Here is a 17,522-nt window from a genome sequence, read left to right as displayed (position 1 = left end):
AGAGAGGTTGTGAGGGATCTCTCCCTCTTCTAGTTCATCATAAACAACAGAATGCTTGAGCTCATCCTATTTAGAAAAGAAATCACTAAAACTATAATCAATTTTAAGAGGAATTACTGACAGTGCTGTAGCTTTGGAGGAACCAGGTGCCTCCACCATTTGATTATCAGTCTCTCCTTCATGCAATTCAATCAAATCAAACTTTTCTTCCCAAGCTGTAACCTTTGCTAGAGTAGATTCAGCCAACTTCCTAGCTTGAGAAGCCTCTCTTTTTGCATCAGTCAATAACAATGACTGATCACCAACCTTCTTCTGAAGCAACTCAACTTGCATACTTAACCGAGTAACGTCCTCGGACTTCACACGATTCTCTTCCTTCAAATTCTCAACCTTCTCATCCATTTCCTTTCTCAACCTCAAGTTGTCAGCCATCGCTTGAACATATAAATCATTCAAATTCTGAAGAGTAGATGAGCTAACACCTCCTTCTGCCCCTGTACGTGGTGGAGCACTAGGAGTTGGAGTAGAAATAGTCTCTTGGGAGACCTGTTGAACCACAGGTGGTGACTGTTGCATTGACGGACGTTGTTGTTATTGTGAAGTTTGTTGTCCTTGAGTCTGCGGTATCGGTGTCACTAGTTGAGTTCCAGCTGAAGATCCACCAGCATCTTTATAAACCAGCTTGAACCTTCTTTTCAATTTTAGCTTAGTTGAAACCTGAGAACTCTCATCTTCAACTATTCTTCTTTTTGATCCCCTTGAAGCTTCCTCAACACCAATATTTGGATTAATATCACCAATCTCATCACCTAACCCACCAGCACCTGACCCACCAGCAGCTTGAGTATTCACTGGTTGTTCCACTTCTTCATCACTATTCGCTACCTCAAAATCAGGCTCTCGATCGGATAAGCTATTTTCATTTCTCCACTTCTTCCCTGGAGGACACTGATAAGTTTCTTTTGCAAGATGACACACAAGCTTTCCATCATTATCACTCTTCTTTTGATTTAGTCGATTGAAAGTAAAATCTGTCATATGTTTCAAATCAATGACATCTTTCCTCAATCTTGGCAAATCAACAGTTTGTTGGTTGATCATAATTTGTAAGAAGCTTGGATAAATCAAATACAACTTGCTCGTCACATTCTACACCAGTAGATCAAAGATGACCCCGGAGAAATTGAAATCAGCTTTTAGGACTAAAGCAGCAAACATTCCTTGATAAATTTCACTCAGTTCATCAAACCCTCCTTGCAACGGACTCAAACACCTCAGCACAACAAGTGACAAATATCTATACGGTGGAGTGAATCCACTTCTTTTAATCGTTGCTCTCATAATATCACCAGAATACTTGCATCTTAACACACATCCAGTAATCTTTGTCTTTGACAACTTCTTCGGCATGTTTTCATCATCCTCGAACAAGAAAGTGTTTCGAATCGTATCTTCAGAAATCTGAATCTCCTGACCACAAATAGTACTGATTATTACCTTCCTGTCATCTACAGTCTCAACTCTTGCACGTTCCCAGAATTCTCTCTGATGTGAGAAATATGCCGTACAGGGCATATAGATAGCTGCAAATACTCTTGAACGTTTCAGAAACTCGATTACCCCCTTGTACTTACCAGCATTAGGACCTTTCTCATTTAGACATGCAGTGAGATTGGATCCACTGTTAGCTTTCAATCCTGGAAGATCAATAGAAAACAGACCTCCCGACGACTCAGTATCGGATTCATGTGCAATGTTTTCTGGATCAGCTTGAACACCTGACATTATGAAAATAACTGCAAACACAATTCAAATCAGCATTATAGAGACAATATCACAGTGTGATCATCACAGAATATGTTACATTATAAAGACTAACAGATCAGGATCTCAGTTACACGATTACATGTCCGAAGTAGAATTAATACAGACATAGAATAGTGTATTAATGCTAACAAGCTAGCATTATCAAATTACATAACAAGCTGAAAATAAAAAAACACATAAACATAAATTCAGAATCATTCATCCCATAATGGAATCCTCTGGCACTAGCTTTTCCTCATATTGAATTACACCAAGTTTCTCAAACAAGGTATATAGTAAAGCTGCGTATGGAAATGGTTCTTCCATCTCAAGAAAATCTTTCATCACATGAATGAGAAAATGGCCCATATTCACTTGAATACCTTCTAGCAGGCAATACAAAAGCATAGCTTCAGTACCAGACAACAAATTATCTCCTTCTTTCCTAAAGGTCAAATTCCTTTTGATGATTCTCAAGTGTATCTCATGTTGTTGTGATACCTCGTCATCACTAATTTCAACCTTACCAGCATTAACTACTTTCCCTAGCTTGCATAACCTTGCAACTATGTCAGATAGTCTGAATCTGTTGGGAATCTTTCGTATATCTTTGCTAGAATACAAAATTTTAACCCCAGTGTGCGGGACATTCAATAGGTTTGAAAATTCCTTCATAGTCCACTTAAACTGATGGTCAAATAGGCCTGAGTGCACAAACTTCTTCTTACCATCTTCTAAGGCAACATTGGCATAAAATTCCCACAGTAATTCAGGACAGAAGTAATCCCCAATGTCTAAGAATGCTTGACATCCAATTTGTTCCCAAAGACTATAGGTCTGTCGAGTAGCAATGACCTTTTGTTCCACTAAAATGGGTCGTCCTCTAGCCAGAATTCTCCTACGGTCGATGTTAAACATCCATTGTCCAACAAAGGAACCTCCTGACATTCTAATACATACTACAAGCACTAGCATTAGAGAGACATAACAGAAAATACCAGAGACCAAAAATTCAATTAAATTCAATATAAAAATCTACCATCGGTTCAATCAAGTGACCATCGGTCGATGGACTGGACCATCGGTCCGATGGTCTAGACCTACGGCAGTTGGTCTAAAGCACATCTACAAACTGATCAATTTAGGACCTACGGCCGAGTGAAGTGTCATCCAGCCGAGTGTGATACGCCATCGGTCGATGGTCAGAGACCATCGGCCGGAGGTAGTTCATCAGATCTGTTTGATTAAAAACCTCAAATCGATCAATCTGTGGTTTCTGGCTTGGATTATGGTCACAATAGTAGCTAAAGAGGCCGATAAACATATATAAATCATCAATTTTAACAGATAGTTAACAACAATCACTCTATTGGCATGTTAAACTTCGAACACAAATTATATGATTCAGAACAAATGGAAACGAATTGGATTACCTCGATTATGGTGCTGGAATCACGATAAAAAGATGCACAATTCACACGGACCAAAACTCCTTTCACTTAACTTGAAAAACTAGGGTAAAATTGATCAAACTTGCACAAAGTGACTGACCCGTTTGACTCTGGGTCCTTTTATACCCTGTCAGCGACCATCGGCCGATTGTCTAATCCTTCGGCCCGATGGTCTAGACACTCGGTCGAGTGTCTTAGTCCTTCGGCCGAGGGTAATTTCAGTCGGCCAGCGGTCTAGGTTTAGGAAAATTCTAAGATTTAACACTTTCCGCATTCAAAACTTACCTCTTTTATCACATTTACTCCCCTTGGGACTGATCTCCACAGTATAAATCAAACACGCTTTATTCCGTTAAGCTCTAAACAACTTATTTTCAAATTTAATGAAAAATATTGGATTCCTTTCACAGTAAACCTTTCCGAGAACTGAGTTGTTTGGCTTAAACCATAAACAGAAATGCTCATGCAACTAATCTTATGAATGTAAACAGTTTCAGATATGCATGCACATGCAAATACACAAAGCAAGTTACAGTACAAGATCCAGTGTGTCATGATTATCAAATATTATGACAGCAATAGTTAACCTTTTAGATCTGCAATAAATCAACTTCTAACATCAGATTCATTAAACATTAACATTAACAAATGCATGATGTTATCGACATAAGAACAGGTAAAACTGCTTATCATGAATCACACTTCAAGGAGTATAACACATCTTTTTGTGAGTTGATATACCAAATTGATTAAATCTTTTGATTCGGGGATCAGAACTGAACTATATTGACATGTTTTTCACAGTTCATTCATTAACTTATTTGATAAAGCATATACAGAACAACTTTCAAACATATCAGTAAACATTTATCAACTTTCACCCCAGACTTCGATGATCACATTATATTAATTACCTTAACACTTTTCAATGTTAGAATTTGATCACGAAGTCAGTCCTCATTTGAGATCGCACGATGTTTCAGGTAGAACAATTGAGCACAACATGTTGTCGCTGTCCTCTTATCACATCAATGTACTTTCAATTTGATTGAACAGAACGATCTCACGATGTTTCTAGCAACCCTGTCAGCCATGAGCTTCTACCTTAAACTCACACCTTTCGTTTCAGATAACCTTGTGAATCTCAAATTTATTGCATACTTTGAAAAGACGCATACCGGCCGCTATAAACCCCATACTTAAACGGAAATCGTATGATGTATGATGTTTGATGGATGTAAGTGATAAATATATTTGAGTGATGGAACGCTAAGATATCCTCCGGAAAATATTCCCTCTATCCAGGTCAATAGGCACAATCCCATATCACAGACAAAAGATGTAAAGATCACCAAATGCGAGTTGAACTGAATAATTTAAGTTCTCTATATTTGATGATCTGATAAGTTTCTCCCCCTCGGATGTAGATAACTAAATCGTTCAAATAATTCTCCGATTGGAATATCTGTTGACTCAGACTTAGATAACATAGGAATCGCTGAAGCTCTGTTCAATACTTGATCCATGATTCTCTTGCAATTATGTGGTGCATCATGTGATTTACAACTTCAAATAAATAAACATAAACAAAACATAAATTTTTTTATTTTTTTTTAATTTTTTTTTTTTTGGATTTTCTGATGTTGCCTTTTCTCCATAAATAAAACAAACAAAATAAATAAGTAAATACAACTATACATGATGATGATGCACTACTGTCTTTGACGTTAGTAGTAACTGCACGGAAAACCAATCTTCTGAAGTTGAAATCTAGAACCTGATGACGTTGCAATATACAAATCATTCTGTGGCTGTGATACAAGACTGCACTTCTCAACCCTTTTAGAGAAAACACCTCCCTTTGAGTACCCGATATGTATGTTGTTGAATTTCGGTCCAAGTAATAAAGGTAAATAGAAACAAGTATGCATCCTAGACAAAGTATGCTCACCTTGGGGACTCACAAAATTATCCTTTTGCTACCGAGTATAAATCGTAGTAGGGGAGACCTCAACCGTCTGTTGAGTTTCTGAACAATCATTTCTCAGTACATATTCAGTGATAAGTAGGTGACTACCCTCAACCTCTGTAAACCTTTCCACGATTTCCTTATCATGATATTTACGCTTTGTTAATGTGATCATCTCCATCTAGAATTAGGCCAATAAAGTCCACTAACACATTATCAGACATTCTGTAATACTTGTTTTCACAACTTGTCAGTTCAGTATTGCAATCACTTCCCACAATAAAGAATACACAACTCATTTTCAGGCTTTTCAATTTTTATTGATTTTTCATTTTTCAATTTTTATTTGTTTTTCTGGTTTTTCTGATTTTTATGGCTTTTCTATTTTCTCTGTACAAAAACATAAAACTATCTAAAAACATAAGCAAACATGCAGAAACATCATCAAAAACTAATCTATCATGCAAATAGAAAGTAAAACATGCAGATGATTTACAAACTACCATGCAAAGCTACACATATAATATAGGCAGTTTCAAATCCTTCACAACTCAGTCTCATGGTTAGATTCCTCTGTGTCAGGAACCTCAGTTTCAGGAACCACGTCAGTAAGCAATTTAATACCTATTTCCTTTAACAGAAAATCAAATCGCGGTTTATCAAAAGCTTTTGTGAAGAGATCAGCCCTTTGGGCTGTTGTGTCAATCTGCACTACATCTATCAGCTTTTTCTCATAGCAATCTCTAATGAAATGGTATTTAATCCCTATGTGTTTCGTTTTAGAATGATTTACGGGATTCTTAGTGACAGCTATGGCCGCAGTATTATCAACATAAATAGGAGTGTTAGAAATTTGCAAACCGTAGTCACGTAGTTGCTGTTGGATCCAGATGACCTGTGATGTACAACTGGCTGCGGCAATATATTCTGCTTTACACGTGGACTGAGCCACCGCTGTCTGCTTCTTACACTGCCATGTAACTAGTTTGCTTCCCAGAAACTGACAACCTCCTGATGTTGACTTAAAATCTTTCTTACATCCTCCATAGTCTGAATCACTGTATGCTGTGAGATCAAAACCATCCTCACACGGATACCATAACCCTAAGCTGGGAGTATCTTTCAGATACCTCAGAATCTTCTTAACCACGAACATATGATGAACATTAGGATTCGCCTGATAACGAGTACACAGGCAAACCACAAACATAATATCTGGTCGAGAAGCTATAAGGTACATTAGAGAACCTATGACCGCCCTGTACAAAGTAGGATCCACTGGAGCACTCTCACAATTGGGTGAGATCCCATGATTAACCGACAACGGATTCTTAGCTGGTCTCTCTGTATCTGCCTGAAAGCGCTTTAGGATATCAGCAACATACTTAGTCTGATGCAAGAAGATGCCTTTATCCGTCTGAGCTACTTGTAGACCTAGGAAAAACTTTATCGTTCCCATCGAACTCATCTTGAACTTCTGTTGCAAGACTTTCTCAAACTCATCAACCATTCCCTGATCTGTTGACCCGAAGATAATATCATCAACATAAACCTGCATTAACATAAGGTGTTGTCCCTTCTTTTTGATGAAAAGTGTCTGATCAATGACACCTCTCCGAAAACCATTCTCTAGCATGTAATTGGACAACGTAGCATACCATGCTCTAGGAGCTTGGTGAAGACCATACAGTGCCTTTTCTAGTCGATAAACCTTTTCTGGAAAATGCGGATCTTCAAAACCAGGTGGTTGTTCAACAAACACTCTTTCATTGATCTCGCCGTACAAAAATGCGCTTTTAACATCCATTTGAAAAACTTTAAACCCCATGAACGATGCAAAAGCCAAGAAAATCCTGATTGCATCTAGTCGTGCAACCGGAGCAAAAACCTCATCATAGTCAATTTCAGGGATCTACTGATATCCCTTTACCACCAATCTAGCTTTGTTTCTGATAACGATACCCTGTTCATCCTTCTTATTTTTCAAAACCCATCGAAGACCATAGGGTACACAACCATGTGGTGGATTGACTAGCTTCCAAACCTTTAAATGTTTGAATTGTAACAGCTCCTCTTGCATCGCACTAACCCACTCGTCAAACTTCAATGCCTCATAAGCATCTTTAGGTTCAATTTGACACACATAACATGAGTGAGCATGCACAAATATTCTCCCTGTCTTATTCAACGTTGAATAAAAAGCTGTTACCACATTCGCACTCTCTGTCTGAACATCTTCCGCTACTGTTGAACTTACACTAGTCACGGGAACCTCTGATGTAGTCGGAACCTCAGATGTAGAGGCTTCATTAGACTTCCATAGAGGAATACTAATGTGAGGAATGCCTCTTGAATCCACATAATAATCATCAAGTCGTTTAGGTGGCAGAATCACACGATTGGATCTACGTACACCTCCTGCTTCAGTTGGCGGTTCAGTCACTGTTACAGTTGGTGGTTGATTATATAGAGGATTAAGATGTTCCTCAGTCAATTGCGTTCGACTAACTTCCTCGTCATCTTCAAGCTCACTATCTTCATCTGTATATACTACCCCGTCCTCATTTGAATCAAAATCACTTCTAACACTCTGCGGACTTGGTTGCAAGCTAGAAACCGGATTCTGAACCTGCATTGGAGTAGTGATAACTTTTTCAGAAGTTTTTTGAGAATCAAACAATATCTGAGTCAGAACTTCTTCATCTGTAGCGTCTGGCGGGAGATTGAAGGAATCAAATAACTTATCATATTAAACTGCCATGCGAATCCTTTACTGACACGAGGTGGAGCATTGCGTTGAATATCAACCTCATGACGTTCTTCCACACACTTAGACTCAGTATTATACACCCGTTTGTTCGGATTCCCATATCCCAAGAAGATACCAGAGATCACCTTTGAATTAAATTTTCCTCCAGCGTCTCGTACCAGAATAGTACAAGGTGCACCATAGGGTTCAAAATGTTTAATGTTTGGCTTTCTCTTGTGCAACAGTTCATAACATGTTTTACCATGTCTCTTCACCACTAGAACTCTGTTCATCACGTAGCATGCAGTACTCACGGCTTCACCCCAGAAAACAATTGAAAGACATGAATCTGCTAGCATTGTTTTTACGGTCTCAATTAGAGTCCTGTTCTTTCTTTCAGCAACACCGTTTGATTGAGGTGTATAAGCAGGACTGAACTGTTGTTGTATCCCCTTCTCATTACAGAACAGCAGCATCTGATTGTTCTTAAATTCCGTACCATTATCAGTACGAATCTTTCTAACCTTCAACTTATACAAACTTTCGAGCTTTAGAATCAAAACTTTAATATGATCGAAAGTATCTGACTTGTGTTTCAACATCACAACCCATGAGAAACGGGAATATTCATCTGTAACCACCAAGCAGTAAGACTCTCCGGTGAGAGTTTTACAGTTAACTGGACCAAAGAGGTCCATGTGCAGCAATTCCAAAGGAATATTAACTGAATGATGCTTCTTGGCAGTATGTGACTTCTTAGTCTGTTTCCCTTGCTTACACGGAAGACAACCTTCAGGAATATGAAAACTCTTAACATTCACACCTTCAACCAATTCATTGTGGACTAGATTATTCATCTTCCTTAGACTCAGATGACCCATACGCTTATGCCAGATAATCGACTCCTGTTCAGTAGCCTTTGAAATGAAGGCCTGATGGCCTGTGGCTGCCTTAACATGAGCCTTACGCATATCAAGGATATAGAGATCCTTGCACCTTGGAGCCGTCATCAGAATCATGTCTTCCGGAATTACAAACTCTTTTCTCAAAATATAACAAAACTTATCATCAAAAGCAATGGTATACTTTTTGTCAGCAACTTGTGAAACTGAAAGCAGATTGTTCGACATCTGCTCTACATAATTAACTTTATCAAAGCTGACGTTCTCATTAGTAATAACACCCTGAGCAGTAATAAATCCTCCTTCACTACCTGCAAAAGAAACTGGTCCTCCATCCACTGTTTTCACATTAGACAGCAAAGACAAGTTCCCTGTCATGTGCCTGGACGCCCCACTATCAACAATCCAAGTACTGCAGCATGGATTGTAGGCGACCTGTACATTAAAGTAAGAGGATTAGTTAGAAAGGGCCACCCATGCCCTAATGGCAGTGGGTTTCCCATCAACACCAACAACTTACAACTCCACCCATTGTCCTTTAGATCCAGAAGGACCTTCAGGATTTTGAACACTCTTAACTTCTGATTTAGGTTTCCAAACTGTGTTATTCGGTAATGGTTTTCTATAATAATCATTAGTTTGAAAAGCCTTTTTATCATTTGTTTGCACATAAAAAGAATTAAACATTGGTGAATGTGATCTCCTATTAAAGGAACGATTTGGACTAAGATCAACCTTCCTTCTTGGTTTCTGTCGAATGGGTCTACAATTCATAGCCCTGTGTCCTAACCTCCCACAATTGAAGCAGTTAACATTATCAAAATCATGAGAATTAAACAATTTGCGTCTAATTGGTGAAAACTGTCTCCTGGGTGGTTCAGTATGTTGTCTAGTCATAGGAGATGACGAGACTTGTTGCTTAACAGTCTGTCGACGACCAGGCGGAACATACTTGGACACACTCCCAGATTTAGAACTTGCCCCTGTTGGTGATTTTCTTATCTTAGGACCTGATTCATCTATCCTTCCCTTACTGACAAACTTAGGTGACACTCCCTGAGTGTTCTTCTTCTTATTCTGTTTGGGAGTCACAGTTTTCGTAGACTGAGCCTTTTGACTCTCAGTCATCTTACCAGCATTAACAGGATTTTTCAGAATGGTAACTGGTTTAGTGACAAGCTCAAAAGGTTTGCTGTCTTTCTCAGTGTCGATATCAATATCTGACTCTGTTTCATAGACAACATCTAAAGGCTTCTTCGACTCAACTATCTTAACAGAACTCTCAACAGGTGTTTCTTTAGGCTTACCATATTCTAGTTCTACAACAGGACCCTTACTGTTCTCAACTGGTTTGTTAATATACTCACCTAAAAGTGGCGGGGCAACCTGGTTGTAACCTAAACCCTGCTGTTTAGGAGGATTCAAAGTCTGTTTCACATAAGACATCCTCTACCAATTGTTGATCCTAGCTTTTTCAGACTCATATTTCAACTTAAATGAATCCCTTTCTGCCTTAAGAGTCTCTATCTATCCCAAATACATAGTAATCACTTTTCCATCATCTATAATCGTTGATTTTAAGTGACCCACCTGATTTTCTAAAGACTTAATCACATCAACATAGTCTTTCTGTTTATTAAGGTAGAAAAGCGCATCATCATAGTTCTTTTTATTAGTCTGATTCTCCAAACTTAAATTCTTAAGGTTAATTCTAAGCTTAGGACAAGTCTCATATGTAACAGATATCTCATTAAGCTTTGTGATAACACATTCAAGCCTCTCAAACTCCTGTTCATAACCAATGCATTTAGAACAATTAGAAACTGAGTCAATACATACCTTATCATTTCCGGGCGTGTTAGCCATGAATGCATAGTCATTTCTTCCAACCTGAGAATCTGCATCTGATTCTGACTCTGACTCTGAGCTCGTACTATCCAAGTAATCAGCCTCATAACCTCCTTTACTCTCACCTTGATCTCCACAAACTGGACTCTGAATAGTAACAATCTTCTCATCATCACTCTTAAGATCACAGTTGAGCAAATGTTCCAGCTCCTTTCTGAACCAAGTACCCACATGACAACTCATCCCTTCTTCTTCATCTGACGAGTCAGTAGTAAGCTCAAGATCTGATAAGTCCTGAGCTTTGCGAAACTTATCATACAACCTATCCTTAATCCTCTTCCTGAAGCAAAATTTCATCAGCTCTTCTGCTCTCTTCAACCTAGCATCACATTTGCACACATAGCATGTGCAATTCAGATTATCCTTACCCGTACAACCTGCATTTTTCCGAACAATTCTTTCCTCTTCAATTTCTGCTTCGCCTTTACCTACAAACACAACATTAGCCTTTTGCGTATCTACCGAGATGGACCAGTCACATACTTCATCCGCATACGTTGTAGTCAATGCCTTGGATTGAACAGAACCCGAAGATTCTTTCTCTACAATTACATGTTGTGGTGTAACTGAGATGGTTGTCTAGTGAAAAGGATCATGAAAACCAGGCTTGGGTGGTCTCGTGCAAGTCTTCTTAAAATGACCATATTCATCACAATTGTAGCACCTCACCTTTGCCATATCAAAACCAAATTTCGAATCTCGATTCAAACTCAACGATCGTTGTCCTGTTCTCTTCAAGTACTTTCTAGCACGTCTCACAATGCTACCCATACAGTAGAGTATATCCATTCTCTCAAGGTCGTCCTCATCAATCTGATCATAGTCTTCATTTTCAAGATGACTATTAAGCACTTGTCCACCAATCATATCGTTTTATGAGTTAACAACAATAGCTGCCAATGCCATATCTTCCTGAATAGATTCGCGAGATCTCTTCTTGATATTCTCAGTTTGAAACACAGGAGTTTGAGTCTGTGTCTGAGTCTGTTGAATCGGAGAATCTTCAATCATCTTAATTGTAGAATTTTGAGCTTGTAATTTAGCATTAAAGTAGCCCGACTGAGACGATGGTGCAGACATTTGTGAAGCATTGGCTGATATGTATGCTGTCTGTAGTGGAGCATGAGTACCAGAAGACGAAGCTAAAGATGATGCAGCAGCTGCTACAGAACCAAGTCTCTTTCTCTTTGCTTCATCTTGAATGTCCTTCTCCATCAACTTCGACGTAAAAGCTGTTAGTGTCAACGGACGACCTGATGAGCTGTACCTGTTCTGAATCTTTTCAATCTCATGATCCCACTTTTCTGGAAGACCATCTTTCAACACCCTTACTGCCTTTTCATCAGGCACCTCAATCCTATAATCTGCCATCTCTGCAACCAATAATCGATATCTTTCCAAAGTCTGTCCTAGAGATTCTGATGGAAGAGCTGCAAACACCCTCCATTCATCCTTTAAAACCTTACCCTTAGTCGCACGATAAGTAGCTGTACCCTCTGTTGCTGATTGAAGAGCCAACCAGATAGTATACGATGTTTTGTTTCGGTTCTTAAATTGCTGAAAAATCTCCTTAGACAATGCTTGGGTTAGCTGAGCATAACATCTACACTCAAAGTCTAGAGTCGACACCGTTTAAGTAAATAACAAACCTAACTTTCCAGTCCAAGAAATTCTTAAGGTTGTCAAGTCTAGGTACTTTATTCCCTGATCCAGATTCACTTTCATTAAGTAACAGTTTTTGTAGTCCAGGTGCAATTACTAACGCGCTGTATTCATTTGTCATTTGTTCATTAGTGTCAGACATTTTGACTGATTAAGATTGATTAAGATTACTTAAGTGCAATTAAAAGATTCTGTCTCAAAAGAGGATCGGCCGATGGTCGAGACGATCGGTCGGAGGACGGTGACAATCGGTCGTAGGTCTAAGACTGACGGCCGAAGGTGAAAACTCAGTACTTCAATCTCAGTGTAAGGACCTTCGGTCGATGGAAGAGTCAGTCGGCCGATGATAACAGACGATCGGTCGATGGACAAAAGACGAACGGCCGATGGTTAAGACAAACGGTTCTAAGTTATGAAAGACTGTCCTCCGGGTCACTGCTAGACGATCGGTCGATTGTGTCAGACGTACGGTCGAGTGTCGTGACGAACGGTCGATGGTCTAGGACGATCGGCCAAGGGTAGTTCTTATGAATTCTGGGCAGAAAAAGCTAGGGCTTTTCGGCAAAAACTTCAATTTTGATCAAATCTGACGTTCTAGACTTAAACAAAACCGATAGAAACCTCAGAAAAACACCCTTGAACAAAAATAGACTCGAAAACATAAGATTTAAACGTAAAAATTTCAACTTTTGATTGAAAACCCGTTTTGACCAAAACCCTAAAACAAAAACTTATAAAATCGACTCAAAAACGTTTAGATCAGCAACTCTAAGCTCTGATACCACTTTGTAGACGTACTATGGACCTTAGATCAAACGTATTAGCCTAGATTAACGGCGGAAACGATAACTAGGGCGAGTCGAATACTTGCTTAACTATCGGGATCAATCTAACCATCAAATAGTTGATATAATCGATGCCTAGAGCCTTGTATTCGGTTGGGGATTGGTCTGGGATGGTAAACACAGAGTAATACGACGACAATAGGGTTTTTGGTGTGTAACCTAACAATGAACCACAAAACCCGTATATATATATAATTCCAGTGACCATCGGCCGGTGGTCTGGGACCTACGGCCGATTGTGTGAGTCCCTCGACCGATGGTCTCTACCATCGGTCGATGGTCTGAGCAGCCAACCAACTGCTCTTAACCATTTCACGACATTATACTAAGCAATTCAAATACAAAGTATTAATGACGATGTTCATACATGACTGAAATACGAAATACAAAACTAATAGAACTTATTACATAATAGAACTCGGGATTATGCACCAACAGAAATACATATTACATATACATATGTATATAGAAAAGTGTGTTTAAACATTTATGCAGAATTTGCATATAGTTATACAATACCAAATTGTTGTGTGTAAGCGCATATATCTCAAAAAGATGTCGTGCATTGGGACCAAGGACCTCAATAATCAAATCCCACTACAAAGGAACAAATAACTGCAATTAGTTGTTCAAATTCAAATACTTATGCAACCGAAGCTTTATATAATAGCACAAGGATAGTCAAAGAGATATATATGAGTTCACCTCTGACTGGCTAAAATAATCTGGAAGCAATTTACTTTTGCTTGTGATGGGGTCCATTCAAATGTCTGCAATACACAACAAATCATATATTTTAGGAATACTGGAACGTGCACCTATAATCCAAAGTGTGCTAGCATTTGAAGAAATACTATTCAGAATGAGGGAAAAATAGATAAGTAACTAACCATCAATTATAATTTTCATATGCTTTCATTTTACATAATTAGAAAAAAAATGAGAAATCAAAAACCCAAAGACGGATGGAAACAGTTAAGTTACCCCACATGAAATGAAAATGTCAGGAAAGCCAAAATCCATATAAGCTGCATATGAATAATAGTTGCAATATAATTAGAGGAAAAATGGATTTGATCCATAAGCCCGATGACACTCTACTATACAAAGACGTGAGTTACTTATTTATCAAAATAAAAAGGCTATGTTGTAAAGTGACCTAAATTCCATTTTTTATATTTTCCACCGAAAGAATCCAAATTAAAATCAAAACTTTAACATAAAATCTTTTAGGTTGAAATGTATTTACAAAATCATCTCACAATTAGCTTTTTAGTACATGATTTCTTCCGCTTTAAGAACCACGACTCAAAGCTTATCTTGTCATTCTTTGTTCTTCCTGTTTGCTGAGTTCTGGATTTCATCTACAAACCTAAATAAAACACATAATTACATTACATACATAAATATGAAAAATAAAAATAACCTTCAACTCATGCAAATAACATAAAATCACTATAATTCAACCAACTCGTACAGAGTTGTACAACAAAATTAACACAAAGGCGTTGCTTATAATCAATGGCGACTCCACCCTTTGAGGTGTGGGGTCCCATGACCCCATTAAATTAAAAAAAAATTACACTATCTACTCTTCAAATTGTATAGGACACCACTGAATTTAACTATAAGACCTCATATATTCTAAAAATTTGTGGTTTTTAGAGGTAAACAACCAATAAAGTACCCTTAAAATGTCATTAGTTTTTAAAAAAAAAATTGGGACCCCATTAAATTTTCATCCTGGAATCGCCACTGCTTTTAATGGTCTTTTTTTACATTAGTTTAATTTCAATCTCAATTCATCCCAAAAGATCTATCAGTTACTAACCTTAATATTCCCCCAAACATCCAAGTTAAACCCAGTAATTATAGTTTGAGCATTTTTCGAAGTATTTTTTTTCATTTTTGCCCGTGATAGTGATGTTTGGGGTACACTTGCCACCTCTACATAAATACCATTTAAATGCATAAACGTGTTTACCAGAAAAGAAGGTACATTTTCAATTGCAAGAACTTCAAGGAAGTTTCACTAACCAAAAATGAGCTAATAGATGATTCATGTGCACTCGATTAAGATCAATAATTCCTGCTGTTGTTGCAGCCCACGATGCACAAATAACCATTTTAACACATAACAATACCAAATATATCGTTAACCCAATGGAATACTTACCCCCATAAAGTTTGGTAACTGAAAGTGGCTCTCCAATGGAAACTCCACTCATGTATAGTGATTCTACCATATACCACTATACCATCAGATGAAATGCTATCCTATACATGAGCAGATTTTGTGTTAAATACACAGAAAGATGTCAACACGTAATGATTTAATCACATAAAATATGCACCCGAAACATTGTACTATTGTCAAGAAAAATGAGAAGTGAACTCTTGATATAAGTTGTTTGCTGAAGTATCTAGCATGAAATATTAACCAATAATTATCAATAACAAAAACGTTTTAATCCAAACCTCAATAACATAGAACCATATTTCCACATAGATCACTTCCAAACCTCATGATTACTCAATCTTCTAGCATTATAAATTCTTTCAAAGACACACCTCCTGCAGCATACTCCATCACAATAGCAAGGTGGGTTGGGTTAAGTAGCACCTGTAAAAACACCATAAATTTAGCATACTCCACCTTATCTTTAGCATAGTGCCTTACAAACTTGTATACTTGTGACTGTAATTTCGACAGGTAATTTACCTTCCCCTGTATACTCGAGAATCTTCTAAACCTTCTGCAACTGTCCTCATTCAATATTCTGCAAAAATGGGCATCATAATATCATATCAGTAAATACTATGGCTGGAACAATACAGATGCATCTTATATGGCTATGTACTATAATTATACCATCCAAAGTCAGATGACCAGATATAATAGAATGGAGAATTTCTATTACTCAGTTACAAAAGGTTCAATAATTAACTGCAAGTAGCATAAAGTATTATTCGGATAACAAATACATACCAAGTTCAATGTCAAGGTTCCAGTTTTATCACAACAAATTGTGGTTGCGGAACCCATGGTTTCACACGCAGAGAGCCTCCTAACCTGCATTTGCACAATTAGCACCCAACATCTAAAAAATTATACATAAGCCAAGGCCAAGAAATCTTATGAAGACACTATCAGAAGACCCACCAATGCTTTTTCAGCCATCATTTCTTGCATCGAGAATGCAAGCCTGTAATGATGAACAAAAAAGTCATTCAAAACTCGATTTAATTGTTTATGGCAAGCCTGTAACGGAAGGAATCAATTAAAAAAATCGTAAGAAATTACAGTAAATTAAATTTAAAGAAAATGAAGAAAACACAAGATTATAAGGAATAGGTAACTTACGTTAATGTAACAGCTAATGGAACCCCTTATAGCACTGCAACAACAACAATAGTGACCTATATGTTCTTCGAGAAATAGTATTGTTTAAAAAGAAACCAATAATAACTACCTCCTATACCCACTATATCATATTCAGATACTAAAAGTTAACTACGACAATCATCAACAGATGACTAAACTTGCAGAAAACACATACCGCAACCCTTCAATGAAAACCAATCAACAACAAAAATGACGATTACTGATATCAAAATTAAGAAGAAGATGGAGGTAGATGTCGTCAATGGTGGCAAAAAAAATCAATTTCAAAATAAAAATATGAAATCCACCAAACCCTAACCTTGATTTCAATGACGATACATACATACATACATACATACATATGAAGAATACATATGAAGATAAAGTAAGCAGAGACTAAAAAAAATCGAGCTTCAAACAAAACTGGATTGATAACAGACTATCGGAAGAATCGGCATTTTGTAGAAGAATCCTCAATTTGTTTCAGATGTATGTCAAGTTTTAATGATTAGGCTTTTGTTAACCCTAATTTTCCGATTGAATTATTGAGATTTAGGGTTTGTATTCGATGGGTTGTAGAGACGAAGAACGATGGGAGTTGGGGTTTGTATCGGGTAGGTTGAAGAGACGAAGAAGGAGAAGAATGAGGACGTTCAAATATATTTTTTTTATATATATTGCCAGCGTGGCATGACTAAGTGTTAAATGTGATTAGAGAGTGATTAACATGTCAGCACTTGTGATTAGGAACTGCTAATAGTCTGACACCTAGTATTTAATTTCATGATTTATAAGATGTTATTATTATAGATAGATTATAGATTATAGATTATAGATATATTATA

The 17,522-nt window shown here is 37.6% G+C and overlaps 1 long non-coding RNA gene across 6 annotated transcripts; it reads right to left on the bottom strand.

Annotated features, from left to right (window-relative positions):
- Positions 1-13,813: 13,813 nt before the first annotated feature.
- On the bottom strand, positions 13,814-17,277 carry LOC139882035 (uncharacterized). 6 transcript variants are annotated; one of them, XR_011771774.1, is made up of 11 exons: positions 16,657-17,277; positions 16,456-16,498; positions 16,282-16,365; positions 16,015-16,072; positions 15,771-15,915; positions 15,469-15,569; positions 15,330-15,384; positions 14,555-14,664; positions 14,277-14,320; positions 13,998-14,062; positions 13,814-13,889 (listed from the first exon to the last, which is right to left on the bottom strand). It is a non-coding gene; the product is annotated as an uncharacterized lncRNA (long non-coding RNA). The 6 variants fall into 6 exon arrangements; XR_011771775.1 differs by having other exon boundaries at positions 14,572-14,664; XR_011771771.1 differs by having other exon boundaries at positions 14,555-15,569.
- Positions 17,278-17,522: the final 245 nt, after the last annotated feature.

Source organism: Rutidosis leptorrhynchoides, chromosome 1, assembly GCF_046630445.1.
Source record: "Rutidosis leptorrhynchoides isolate AG116_Rl617_1_P2 chromosome 1, CSIRO_AGI_Rlap_v1, whole genome shotgun sequence".
Taxonomy (NCBI): Eukaryota; Viridiplantae; Streptophyta; class Magnoliopsida; order Asterales; family Asteraceae; genus Rutidosis; species Rutidosis leptorrhynchoides.
This window is presented reverse-complemented; position numbering and strand designations above follow the sequence as displayed.